At 36.1% G+C, this 13,272-nt stretch overlaps 1 long non-coding RNA gene across 1 annotated transcript; it reads left to right on the plus strand.

The window, feature by feature from the left end:
* The first annotated feature begins 5,387 nt into the window (after positions 1 to 5,387).
* LOC103103146 (uncharacterized) lies at positions 5,388 to 10,347 on the plus strand. Its single transcript, XR_458915.3, has 2 exons — positions 5,388 to 5,516; positions 9,865 to 10,347. It is a non-coding gene; the product is annotated as an uncharacterized LOC103103146 (long non-coding RNA).
* The last annotated feature ends 2,925 nt before the right edge of the window (positions 10,348 to 13,272 follow it).

Raw genomic sequence — 13,272 nt, forward strand, 5'->3', positions numbered from 1 at the left:
AAAGTTATAAAACTATGCATACTCAGTAATACAATTGCTAAATCAGTTTCCCAAAGAGATCAAGGAAAGAGGCAAAGTGCCTGTATGTTCCAAAATATTTATAGCAGCTCTTATTGTGGTGGCAATGAGAAATTGAAAGAATATCCATCAATTTGGGAATGACTGAACAAATTGTAGTATATAATTGTGATGGAATATTACTGTACCTTAAGAAACTATAAGCAGACTAATAAAAAAAGTGGAAAGAACTACATGGGATAATGGACTGCAAAATGAATAGAACCAAGAGAACATCATGCACAGCTACAGAATTAACATTGTAAGAATAAATTGTAAATGTTGCTTTCAGAGAATAAACTGAAAAGTGGAAACATGAAAGGCTTTATTTGTATGAACATGTCTTTCTCCTGGATGATGCCTCCTGTGAAAAGGGGAGAGTGAGGAAAGGTTGGTATGCTTGTGGATAAATTTTGCTGATAATTTTTTTAATTAAAAAAAGAATAAATGAGTGAAAAGAGAGGAAATGGAGAAAATATTTGTAGCTATCTTTTTATTGTATTGTGATTTAAGGGAGAACTATAAGATGAAGTGTTTGAATGGATAGCATTTTTAATGGATGCTGAACATTTAAAAATATACCTTATAGTCTACAGAAAAGATGTAAATAGATAAAGATAGACTGACCATTAGACTCAGGGTTTACTGACATGTGACACCGAGCAAGTCACTTACCCCTTTTTACCTCAGTTTCCTCATCTGTTAAATGAGCTGGAGAAGGAAATGGCAAACCTCTCCAGTATTTCTGCCAAGAAAATCCCAAATGGGATTATAAAGAGTCAGACATGACCATAAAACAACCACTAGTACTAATATAGATAGCTCAAAGGACATTTTCTGTTTAGTAACATTTTTGTGTATCATAACAAAGTAACATTTGTGTATCATTCAAAATTGCTTTCCAGAATGGTTGGACTCATTCATAGATCCACAAATAGAGTATCAATGTGCCCAAAGCACTTTAAACATGTTATTTTCCATTTTTATCCTCTTTGTCAATCTAATGGATATGAGGTAGTACCCAAAGATTGATTTAATTTGCATTTCCCTAATTATTGGTAATTGGGAGCATTTTTTTCACATGACTCTAAATATACTGTGTGTCTTCCCTTGAGGATGATTTGTTTATATCCTTACATCATTTATCAACTAAATAATGACTGAGTTTTATTCATTTAAATAATTTCTTTATATATCTTGAAAGTCAGATCTTTATCAGATTTGCTACAAAGATTTTTTAATCTCGTACATTATTTCTCTTTTTAATCTTAAGATTTATAGGATTTTTTTAACATGACCTATGAGGGGATTTGTTTTGCTTGTCTATGAATATTTGTTGCAAGAACTTTTTTCTTTCAATGTATTTTTGGGTGAAAGGGAAATAAAATTGCTTTCTACCAATTAAAAATAATATAAGGTTATGACCAGAAAAATAATTGCAAGACAACTTGATAAAAAAAAGTAGAATACTTATGGACATTGGTAAAATTGAAGTTAAGACCATAGCTGACTTTAGCTGAAGTAGAATGGAAGTGTTGATCAATTGGAGGTGAAGAGATTGACGTACTTGGAGATCAGTTTAGGAGAATATAAACATGCATACTGAAGCCCCCAAGAATAAGGACAAGAATTTGGATTTTAAAAATCTATAAAACTGCTGAAGCCTTATAGGAAAGAGGCAAAATTATCTGGAGCCCAGCAGATAACTACTAGTAGGATGTGAATAGAATGATATATCTAGTTAGATGAAAATTTAGAATAGAGTCTGATAAATGATGGCATCAGTGAAAGGGTCTGGAGGTGCAACTGAGGAACAAGGAGTAAGCCTATTCTTCCTTCAGATCTATCCTGTCATATAGTACTGACAAAAATGGACAGGACTCTGGCATATTCTAGAGAGAATTAGATTTTCATGAGAGTCAAAAGATTATAAAAGTGGAGGGGAAAGTATCTAAGATGAAATAAAACTTATTGATAAAATAGTAATTTCCAGAGAGTTTCGGGAAAAGGGAGATTTGGGTTAGATAGAAATTCAAGAATGTTAGGAATGAGTTTGAGGGTTATGAAAAACTAAGAAAAGGAGGCAGAATAAGCTTTTTAGTTAGGCATCAGGAGATACTGTAATGCCAGGGTTAATAAGAAGTGGGGGTTTGATAGATAGAAATATAGGATCTTTTGTTCATGGCTCCCATCCTTCACAGGTTTGAGATAAAAGGGCATTATTAGGTCTCTTAGAAGCATTAGGCAATAAGAAGATCTATAAAGAGATAATATACAATATTAGAACTTCTAAAAAATTAGAAAGTGCTATATAAGTAGAAGTTACCTCCTCATAACTATTCTTAAAAATGTATGCTTCTTTAATTATACTTTTATCTATTCTGCTCTATATGAATAAGGTATACCTTTCTAGAGTTATATTGGAATCAGGCGCTCCATCCTACAATATCTATATTCTGAGGCCAAATTTCCCTATTTATATTGGGATATTTAATTCTTATTTGTTGTAAATACTCCGTGCATTTGTATACATATTTTTAAGTCTCTTTATTTTCTTTATTTTGACAATTTTCTTGGATTTTGTCTCATTACTGGACATATCTACTCATATTCTTTCCATAAGTTGCAGTTATTGCCTAAACTATTCAATTTGTTAGTTCTATATGAGACATTTTCTTTTTCCCTCACTTCAGTTTTCAGTTTACAGTTCTTATTCAATGCCATTTTCGTTAGTATTATAAGAATCGAGGACCATATATACACATACATGTGGCCAATTATATTAGTAGTACTCTGTCTAGTACCTAGAGTCGATCTTCATTTTAAGCTGTGAGTCAGAAATCTAAGTCTCATTAATTATTACAGTTTTCTTAAACACCTTTTCAACTACCAAATTATAATAGGAGCTCCTTTCTCCATTACAGCAGTTAAGGAAACATGACAATAAGAGAGGTATTGATACTTTGCTCTCATCAGACATTAACTTTAATGATGAGCTCTGACTGCATCTGTAGTGTTGACTACAGTTTACCAAGCATTTGTATGTTCTGGAAAGCATCCAGAGGACACATTGTATGATGAAGTGGCTTTTGTCTATATTAAATAAAAATTGAAGAAAGTGGGGATACTTAGCATTGAAGAAGAAAAGAATCAGAGGGATGTGATATTTCAATTCACATGTTTGAGGATTTATCATGTGGAAAAGGGATTAAACTTTATTTTATTTAACCACATTGAGGAAAACCAGGAAATGAGTTGAAGTTGCAAAAATCAAAATATAGCCTTGACATCAGGAGGAAATTTCTTTCAATTAGAGCCATTACAAAATGGAATGACTAAGGTAGAGGCAATTTTGTGGGTCCCCCCTTTTTGTAGGTCTTTAAGTGAGACTTGATGATTATCTATTATATTATATATTATAATAGTTGAGATTTCCTTTGAAGTATGAAGTAGACTGACTGCTGAAATTCCCTCCAACATTGAGTTTAGTAAGTCTCACTACTTAAACTTCTGAGGTTTTCAATTTACTTCACAGGACTTCATAATCCCTTATGGTATTTACCTGTTTTTCATGATGATCTTATATGAATTATCAGAAGTGATTGTTATCATTTTTGATACCTAGAATATTCTCTGTCATGTCTTAGACTGATGCCTCAAGAAGGCAGTAGACCTCCCTATTGTTAATGATTTTTTCATTTCTTCTTGCATTGTTATTTTTCTTCCCCATTTTCCCTCTGCCTCTCTTAATTGTTTTTTGAAGTCTTTTTTGAGTTCTTCCAGAATCTGTGTCCAATCAATATTTTTCTTTTGGATTTTGTGTGTGTTTGCTTTGCTTTCACTATTCCTTTCTGTGTCTGTTCCTTGCTATTTGTCTCCATAAAAATTCTTTAGACTTAGGTGATATTTTTTGGTTGTTCATTTTTTCCTATCTAATTATAGGTAGTCTCTGTGTTCTGGGAGGTTGGGGTACCCTCTTAAACTTCAGTCTTTCCTTGATCCTTTTCTCAGCTTATTTTCTGGGTTTTTACAAGTTTCAGTTCTTTGAAGATAGTGTGATGGCCTGAGGGATAAGAGTCCCCTCCCTGTGATGATTCAATTAACCCTTGAGATCCCCATAGCTCAAAGCCTTTGAACTTACTTTGATCTTGATTAGGTCAAGAACAACTTAAATTGTAGACTCAGGCTTAGGTATAAGTTTTTGGTCTTACTGTATATGTATTCTAATTGGGCACAGCCTTGATTGCTTTGTCCTGGAACTCTGCCCTGAGCTTTAGGAAAAAAAGATCTGGGCCAACTTAGTACTATCAGCCACCCCAAACTGTGATCTATATCCTCATCCCAAGTCCAGATTGGAACTTCTGGCTTCACTTTGGGCCCACACAGATCAGCCCACTTCAGCACAGACTGCCCTGGGCTGGGACTATGAACTTCTCCACAGGTTTGAAATTTCAAGGGGTGTGGGTTGGCTTGGACCACTCTTTGCCTAGGTTGGATCTCAGCATCTGAGTTTTGGCTTTGGTTTAGGTTCTGAACCTGGGACAGCAGATGCAGGGTGGAGATTTGTGGCTTGCTCTTGGCTTGCTCTTCACACCTTGCTATATAGACTTACTGACTGTGTTTCCCTCTCATCCCAGTTCCCCAGATGTTCTCTGCCTACCTTTTGGGTTTTTCTTTTCTTGAAAGTTGTTTTCCTCTGTTCTTGTTGGTTCTTTCATTCCTGCATTCATTTTGTGGTGATATTTTAATATTGGTTGGAAAAGATTCTCATAGTTACTCTGAGCTTCTCTGTTCTACTTCACCATCTTGGCTCCGCCCCCAGAAGAACTCCCCTATTGTTAATGCTAGGAAGAAAAAGAACTGCTTCTGTACTCCTCAACAAATGGTTACCAAACACAATTCTTCCTTTTCTTTTCTTTTGGTTATTGCTGATTAAATTTTAACCTGATGGCATGTAATTATCTATATTATCTTTGGGGCTAAAGCATCCTCCTCCTTTTTACTGAATACAATAAAATCCCTCTTCCCCAGACACACAAACCAACCCTCACCCCTTGGGAAGAGCTTTATATTGTTCCTCCCTTTTCTACTTAGCTCCAACTTCTTAGTATTTCTCATCTTTCTCACTTTTCTCTTTTAACATCCTGATAAAAGCCAAGATTTCCTTCTGCCTCTTTAGGTCTCTTTTTCCCTTTTATCATCACCTTCACATTCACTTTAATTTTCCCCCCTCAAGGAATGCTCTATTCTATTTATATAACTTATAGAATGGGGAGAGATTCTACCAGGACTTCTATGTTCTCTTTTACAAGGAAGATCACATTGTAATTTGAGTATACATATCAGTTACCTAGCAATGGCAGAAAGACAAACATCCACAGAGGTCACTAAAAATTCTCCATTTCCTTCCATAGTTGGATGTAAGATCATCAATCCTGAATCATTTGTTTTCCTTGTTGGTAAGTTATGTAGCCAATTCCCTAACAATATTGCTGTGGCAAACTGTTGGACAAGGCTGTTCATAAAGGCATAACAAAGATGGGAAGTCCAGGGCTTTTCTCTTAGGGGATAATAATTTAAAAGTAACTACTAGCACATTTATCACTCTGTTAAATATAAACATCTATGCTTAGCACATATTTGAATGAATGAATGAATAAATCAATAATAATTAATTAAAATAGAAGGCAACCAGATAATATCCTTTCCCATCACCCACACCTCAATTGAGTCCCTGTCCTGGACTCACTATATACCAAGACATCCTGACCTGCCAGGTTCTCTCTCATTATTAGAGCAGTGTTCTAGGATCCCTCTGATGCTTATAATTATGTTGCAGTGATATCTCTGCAAATTTACTTGCCCATATTAGCATCTACAAAATGCTTAAAGTTAAACAAAAAATGTTTAGTTTAGAAGTAAACCTCAGCCTCTTTACAGACATCTTTTAATCTACTCCTTTTTCTACTCCTTAAATAAGTTCTTTCTTTATTATCAATTCTGACCTTCTTGAATATAATATACTCTTCTAAAGCAGCTTTTTTCTTCTTCTTGATGTTAATAATAGAGTATTCTTCTATTTCCATGGAGTGTAAACCTAGGGCATTACTAAGAATTTCCCAAGACTCATCAAAGTACTAATAAAGTATTTCTGTCAAATCACCTTCTATTATATAGATAGTACACCTTTTATTATTCCTGTTTTAATAGATGGAATAGTCACAGAGATATTCCATTCCTTCCTAACCTTTAGAAGTATCTCTGAATTCAGCTCTGCTTTAGACCCACTGGAACTTGTTTTTATCTTAGTGACTTCCCTGCAAACCTCTCTCAACACTTCATCCCACCTCCTCTAAATTGTCCTAAAAAGTTAATTTCAGGAGATGTGAAGAACATTGCACTGCACTCTATCAATGCAAAGATAAGCATTTAAACATGAGTTGTGTTCGTGGAGATTAGATTATATGGACATAAATACTGTTCTCAAGGAATTCATAGTAAAATTTTTTATTGTTCAGGTATATCCAACTCTTTGTGATCACATTTTGGATTACCTTTGCAGTGACAATGGAGTGGTTTGCTATTTCCTTCTCCAGCTTATTTTACAGATGAACTGAAGCAAACAGAATTAAGTGACTTGCTCTGGGTAAGAGGACCAGTAAGAATCTGGGGTCACATTTAAACTCAGGAAGATGAGATCTCTGATTCCTACCCCTGTGCTCTATCTACTGCACCACCTAGCTGACTGCACAGTAAAATGGGTTTGGGCATATATATAAATAAGGATATTACAGAGAAGATTGAGATAAATACAAAGGAAAGTTCCTGCCCAAATGTTATGAAATTATTAGGACAGAGAAGGGTATTTTAAAATTGGACTTTTCCACAATAGCAGACTTTCACCCTTCTCTCTTTTTTCTCTGTGATGCTAACCAAGCCTTTCAGCCTAAATAGTTCACTGCTGAGTTGCTCCATGTTCCTCTGAAAAACAGCATATGAAAATGAATGTTCTGTTTTTCTTATAGATGGCAAATAAATTCAGCAAGGAAGTATTTAGAATAATCTCTGGCCTCAAAGATAAATCTTACTGTTTTCAAGTTAAATTCCCCCTGGGATTGGCATTAAGGAAGAATTAGGTTTGCATTAGGCAAGCTTTGCAGGATGCCCTGATAATGCCTTTGCAATCAAAATGTAATTACAAAATAGGGGTGGTTAAATTGGGGAATATTTTTGTTTTCAACATGAACTGTAACAGTCGAACATGCAAATGCATTAAGGAGATGACAGCAGACTAGATCCTGACTTGCTTACCCAGCTGAGAGGCTAAACATAGGCCAATCTTGAACAATAAACAAAAATAAATAAATCAGAAGATAAGTTTCCCAACTGTCTAGAAGCTTTCTAACATTACTGAAAAGAAACAACTCCTATTTCAAGAGTAAGGCATCTTGCCGTTCTGCACTGAGAGTAACATTGACAGTTTGTAATCTTGTCTTGTCTTTTGCAAGTTTGTTTCATTATTCGTGCCATTGGTTTGATTTTTAGATCTCATTCAATCTCTTCCCATGCCTCAGTTTACTTATTTGGGCTTTCAATCCCAAATGCCTCCCACTTTAGTTAAGGCTTAATTTTTTTTTACAGTGAGGGGTTAGTGGGTTTTAGAGGGTTTTTTGTTGTTGTTGTTGTGTTTTGTTTCCTTAAGGTGTTTTCAGAGAATTCTGATCACATCTGCTGATAGTTTCTGCTACGCTGAGTACCACAAACACAGATTCCACAGTTCCTGACTCAGGTGTTGCTCTTCCAGCCAGAGGCCCAGCCAGTTTCCCAGTCAGCATTAGAGAGACTGAGCTGCCAAAGGGCAGGCAGCACAGAGGGAAAGCCTTGCTAACGAAGCAAGATGTGTTCTGCTCAGCAGCTTTGCACAGTGCTGCTGATGAAGAAAAGCAGACACAGAATGTAAGGTGTGGGACATGTAGAGGATGGACGCCGTGGTGCAAATAATTGCTTGCTTGTAGGCTACAAGTGATCCAGTAGGTCAACAGGAAGGCCAGATGGCAACTCACTTACCACAGGACTCATCTGTGCAAACCAGAGTATATTATAAGCAGGCAAAGCTCAGGGAGAGCCTGTAATACAGACACACAGCGGATGGGAAAATTAACCGTGTCCAAATTCAAGGGTATGTCTGAACTAAGGCTAAGAAAAGCAGAATATCTACCTCTGAATCTTCAGTATATGGAAGAAGAGGATAATAAGGGCTGTATTATCTGTGTTTTAGGTAAAGGTATAAAGTAAATGTTTTAGCAATCATAAATTACTATCTAAACATTCTATAATAATAACAATATTAACTAACATCAATATAGAGCTTACTTATATGTCAGGCACTGTCTCAAGTGCTTTACAATTACTAACTCATTTGATCCTCACCACAATCCAGGGGGGTAGGTTATGGTTTTCATTGTAATTATTATTATCATATTAGTATATATTATTATCTAATAATAATATGTGGCATTTTTACGTCATATGGATATTTGCAAAACACATTACATGGTAGCTAACATTTATAGAGCATTTTAAGGTTAGCAAAATGCTTTACATTTGTTATCTTATTTGTGTCTCATAACAGACCACCTGGCAGGTAGAAGCTATTATTATCACCATTTTCAGTGGAGGAAACTGAGGCAGAGGGAGATTGTGACTTCCCCAGGGTCACACAGCTAGTAAGTATCTGAGGCACCATTTGAATCCAGGTCTTCTTGACTCCAAGCCCAATGCTTTAGCTATTGCACCAAGACATAGTAGCATCTTCAAAATGACTTCCTTTACTTCATTGTCATTTGAGGTACTCTGTGACTCTAATAACCTTCTCCCTCTTTCCCAATTCATTGTACATTGGGACTTTTCATATTCTCTATGAACAAGGGAAGTATAACTGTGCTATTGATATGCTAAAGTTGTATTCAGAAAGACCACAGAGATACCGATTGAGACCCAATAGGATACCCAAAGTCCACAAAGATAACCAGTAGAATCCAATTAGAAAATAGATGTTTAAAGAACACAGGCTCTGGAGTCAGAATACTTGAGTTCAAATATTGTCCTTCACATTTATTACATGTGTGACTTTGATCAATTCCTCATCTTCCTGGGCCTCAACTTCCTCTTCTGTAAAATGAGAGAGGTTGGAGCCAAATCTAACAAAATTTTAGGGCCCGTTGCTAAATTTTCATTGTGAGCATTTACTCTTCAGAAATTAACAATTTCAAAACCACACACTGCCATATTTTGATTTATTGTTTTGATGATTTTCCAAACCAAAAAAAAATCTTAATAATGAAGATTAGACTTAAAAACTTGAGTGCATACTTCTCCTGGAGAGTTTATTGTTAAACATTTCCTAGCACACCCCTGTATTGCTTTATAAACAATACTTGAATTCAGTCAGGAATAAAACAGAAGGCTCAGAAAATAAAGTTGTCACTAGACCTGAGGCTAATAATAATAACAATGACAGTAATAATTACTGGAATTTTATAATGCTTTAAGGTTTGCAAAGTATTTTACATCCATATTTCAACTTAGCCCCCAAATACAAGTTGGTTTGTCTATATGAAATGTCATTTTCAGTTTTATTTCCATCATCCTATATGAAATCACTTCATAAATTAGATGAATGTAAAGCATTTTCTTTCTCTGTCTTTTTCCTTCCCTCCTTTTCTTTTATTGTTCTGTTTGTCATTGTTATAGTAAAGACTACATTCTTTTCTCCTACTGAACAAATGACTTCCTTTTTTCCCATAGGTGTTTTGTGAAACACTCCTGATTAATTTGATCTCCCAGTCAAATGAGGATAGAAGAATTATGGTGTGCTAAAAGATAATTGTGGAGAGATTGGGCTATTCTGTCAAGCCTTCTGACTTGTAGTGATGCTGACATGGAAATGGAATCAGATGATGACAATACTATCTTGGTTACATTGAAAGATTACATCGTCATTATCATGCTCTTTGTTCTCATTGCCACTCTAATTGTGGTCAATAAGATAAGTAAAATGGCAAACGATCCAGAAAACGAAAATGAATAAACAAAACTGGAGTGGGTAGAGACCTTGTGGGTTCAAGAGTGGAAGAAGGGATGGAGAATTTATGAAAAACAGCAACAATTCAGCAAGATTGATTTACTTTCTTTACCTTTTCACTTCTGTGAAAGGTAAGAGCCTAGTGCCCTTTGATTTCAGCCATGGAAACCAGGAAGAATATAGCTATAATTCTTGACCCTTCCAAATGTGTGGGTCTGAGTCATGCCTTCTTGTCCTTTAAAAAAAAAAAAACTTCTTTGGATGGGGCTTTTAACTTCACTTATGTAGGAAACTCATGAGGAGGAATGTCCTTCTATAAATGACAATCAGCACCTGCTCTTAGACCCTTGAAAATGCTGGGGACATCAAGAGGCTACTCGATATTCTTTGTGTCACACAGTCAGAGTATCAGTGGCAGGGCTTAAATTGCATTTTTCCTATGAGATCAGTTGCCTCTAAATTGGGACCTAGTTTACCATGTTCCTTCCACATTCCACAGGTTGTTAATTCCTTATTTTCAATACCATTCTTCTATCCACTTCAAAAGAACCTAGATTTAAATATGGAAAGAAACTTAGGGATAATTTAGTCCAAAATATTTTGGCAGAAGAAGAAAGTGAGGTCAAGAGATATTAACATACTTGTCCAATATCCCACCCAAGAAGGAGCTGTCAGAGTTAAGATTTGAATATAATTACTGTAATTTGAATTTAGTACTGTAGAATGTGGGGTCATTTTTCCCACTGTACCAAACCTACACTCAGGGATAGGTTTTAGTGGTTTCGAATTTTTTCTCAAACTAGATAAATGCAAGTTGGAGAGATAAGCTGGTAAAACAACCTACAGAGGTCTACAATGTTGAAAGCATCATTAGATTTAATGTAATTAAGAAATACTTCACCAAACAAAGGATAAATGTGCTTCACTCTCCCAGAGGAATGATACTGAAGCAATTTATGCTATCTCCAGGCCAATAATTCAATGATTTCTTCTTGCTTATTTGAATCTCCATTTAATTTTTCTTCGTCTTCTTATTTGAAGACTGGTCCCACAAAATAGAAGAGAAAATAGATTGTGAGCTTTTGAAATGTGTTTTTAATGACAAGGTTTTCATATGATGGAAAGCACAGTTTAAACAAAAAAAAAAAGGAGTGAGCTCTGGCAGGGCCCTAGTCCTCATTTCATCTTCATTTCCCTGCTCCTCGTCAGCTGTGTGTGCAGATGCTGAAATGCTGTTTGTTTATCATGGGGCCAAGAAGATTTATGGTTGGGTGCATGTACAGGCTGCCTTTCCCTCTTTCTTGGCACCATTCCTGAGCTGCACAGCACGGGGGACACTTAAACATGCTTAATAGGGAAGTCTGTCCCACATGTTCCCTGTAGCTCTCATCTGGTTATTTTTCAGCTTCTGCTTTGGTTGAAGTTAAGGTAATTACAAAGTTATTATTTGTCATTTTCATTATCTTTGGGGTTAGAAAGACATCTGTTGAAATGCAACATCATCTGTCATTGGGGCCAGCTGGCAGTCAGACACAGGAGTGGACATAACGAATGACTGGGGTAGCTGGTCATGTGCATGTTTGGACATTGCTTTCTGCAATGCTCCTGCAAATGAGACTTTTTTTTAAAAGCTCAGGCCTTTTCTTGATGTTGATAGCCATAAGACAAAACAAATATAGGTGTACTATTATAAGGTATAAGCTTTTCCAGGCTTTAGAACCGCTAATGGGACCTAAAAAAAAAGTCATGTGCTTGAGATGGTGTATTCTTGTTCTTTCTCTAGTAAGCTGTTTTCGTCCCTCCCTGACATTCTAAAAGATGTGCTTTGCAGCGTGAAGTTTAGGGGGAAAGCCATGAGCCATGTGTTATTGGTGCTGATGTATCCACCAATAAACCATGCGACTTGTATACTCTGTGAATGCATAAACAGAACAAGTTTTCTTCTACATGATTTGATGTGAAGTGACCTTGGGCAGGATCTCCGGTCTAAAATATCTACTCCACATACTGTTTCCCAACATACAGGTAGCTATTTTGTTTCTCTTGGTTTCAAAGGTTTTTCTTTGCTAAAGTGTCCTTATTAAATAGTAAATAATGCGGGGATATTTGAGACTAATTGATGGTTTATTTTACGTCTGATCTTGACTAAGTCACAGCTTCTGTGGTTCTGACTTTCCTTATAAGCAAGTTGAAAGGATTCTCTAAGAGCGCCCACCTCCAGTTCTAAATTCATGATCTTTTAACATGAAATAATATCTTAGATGTGTACTAGCTAAGAATGTGATCACAGGATCACAGACCCATGATAAGCATCTTCAGGAATGACAGTCTACCTTCCAAAATGGTCCATTTCACTTTTGTACTACTCTCTGCATCTTCTAACCATGGGTACCCATTTTGTCCTCTGGGTTCAAAAAAATCACGTTCCCCCAACCCAGTTTACATTCTATACATCCATTGTTATTTCAACTAATTCATATATGGCATTGCCTGGAGGTTCCTCGCCAGAATTTATGCCAAGCCAGACTTCTCTATCCCTCCTGTGACCCAGATCAGCACAAAATTCAACCTGAATTTCTCTGCCAATCTTCCTTCCCCTTTACCCTTCTTGGTTGGAACCGGATCTCAACCTTTTATCCCTGACAGAGGTTACCCAGAATCTCATCTGCACTCAGGTATACCATCATCCCTTAGATTTACCACCTCTCCTCCCTTACATTCCACTCCCCACCCCCTTCTAGTAGGATTTGGCCTCTCCTTTTGATGCCCTCTACCCTAATGGCAGATAACACAATGCAAACTCAGGCTCCTCTGTGTCTCTATATGTGCCACAACTAAAGTCTCCCTATTTGTGTCAATTTCCCCAAATGGAATTTGAACTCCTTTTAAACAGAGACTATTTTTTTCCTTTTTGTAACCTCAGTGATTAACAGAGTGTTTGGCATAAAATAAATGCTTAATAAATGTGTTTTTCATTCATTCAATCAATTAGATGATATTTATTAAGTGCTTCCTGTGTGCTGAGAACTATGCTGATGATACAATGAAAAAAACAAAGTCTGTCTTTGCCCTTGAGGAGTTTAAAATTGATTGAAAGAGACAGCATATACAAATCAGAACATAGAAAATTA

The sequence above is a fragment of the Monodelphis domestica genome, chromosome 1 (assembly GCF_027887165.1).
Source record: "Monodelphis domestica isolate mMonDom1 chromosome 1, mMonDom1.pri, whole genome shotgun sequence".
NCBI lineage: Eukaryota > Metazoa > Chordata > Mammalia > Didelphimorphia > Didelphidae > Monodelphis > Monodelphis domestica.